The sequence below is a fragment of the Elephantulus edwardii genome, unplaced genomic scaffold, assembly GCF_000299155.1.
Source record: "Elephantulus edwardii isolate Elephantulus edwardi_28Jun2011 unplaced genomic scaffold, EleEdw1.0 scaffold00432, whole genome shotgun sequence".
Taxonomy (NCBI): Eukaryota; Metazoa; Chordata; class Mammalia; order Macroscelidea; family Macroscelididae; genus Elephantulus; species Elephantulus edwardii.
Genome location: NW_006400182.1, coordinates 528,626 through 530,127, shown reverse-complemented (window position 1 = coordinate 530,127; position 1,502 = coordinate 528,626).

Here is a 1,502-nt window from a genome sequence, read left to right as displayed (position 1 = left end):
CAATAGAATCTAATGATACATCAAAAAAAAAACAATTCATTGTGACCACGTGGGATTCATAACAGGTATGCAAGGATGGTTCAACATAAGAAAAACAATCAATGTAATTCATCACATTAACAAAGCAAAGAACAAGAACCACATGATCCTATCAATTGATGTAGAAAAGGCCTTTGACAAAATTCAAGTTAGTTTGAATTAGTATTAGTTTGCTTAGCTAGTTGGATCTTAGCTGAAAGCAGAGAGTATCAGAGGAATGTCTATCTGCGTTTCATTCACTATGAAAAGGCATTTGTCTGTGTGTATCACAACAAATTGTGGCTAACCTTGGGAAGAATAGAAATCGGAGAACACTTAATTGTGCTCATGTCAAACCTGTACTTTGACCAGGAAGCAGTTGTCAGACCACAGCAAGGAAACACTGCATGGTTCAAAATCAGGAAAGATGTGTCAGGAACGCATCCTATCTCTGTACATTTTCAATCTATATGTGGAAAATATCATCAGGAGGTTGAACTTTATGAGGAGGAAAAGAATGTGGCATCAAGATTGGAGGAAGACTCATCAACAACATGCATTATGTAGGTGGACACAACTTTGCTTGCTGAAACTGAGAAGGACCTGGGACATTTGCTGAAGAAGGCCAAGGACTACAGACTTCAGTATGAATTTAAGCTCAACATCAAGAAAATGAAGATTCTCATCACTGGGCCAACTGGCAGTATCATAATAGGTGGAGAAGAGATTGAGATTATTAACAATTTCAGCTTGTTTGGTTCCACAATCAACCCTCGTGGCACCAGCAGTGAGAAAATAAAAAGATTAATTACATTGGAAAAATCTGCTGTTCAGGGACCTCTCCAGAGTGCTAACTAGCAATGATGTCAGTCTAGAGACTAAGGTGTGCGTGATCCAAGCTGTGGACTTTGCAGTTACTTGTTATGCGTTATAGAGCTGGACAATAACCAAGGAAAATAGAAGAATAAATACCTTTGGTATGTGATACTGGAGAAGAGTATTGAAAATACTATGGACTAAGAAGAGAACGAATAGGTCCATCCTAGAGAGGATGAAACCAATTTGTTCCTTGGAGAAAAGAATTTTGAAGCTTTGTCTGATATATTTTGGGTATGTGGCCATGAGAGACCAGACCTTGGGAGAAAGACATCATGCTTAGAAGAGAGGAAGGTCCTGGATGGGACAGATTGACCCAGTAACTAGGGTAACATGGGTATGTGTGTTGGAGACAATGGAAATGGCTCAAGAAAGGACAGGGTTCAGAGACATTGTAGGGATCACTAAGAATGGAAGGTGAAATGATGGCACATAACAACAATAACAAAATATCCTTACAGAACTGGACTGCTCTTTTTTCTCCCATGGAGCAGCTGCTGGGTTCCAACATCTAATCTTTTGATATTAGGTTAATTTTTTGACCACAGCACCAACAGAGATCCTTGCATGTTGTTGTTGTTAGGTGCTGTTTTTATTTTCTTTCTATA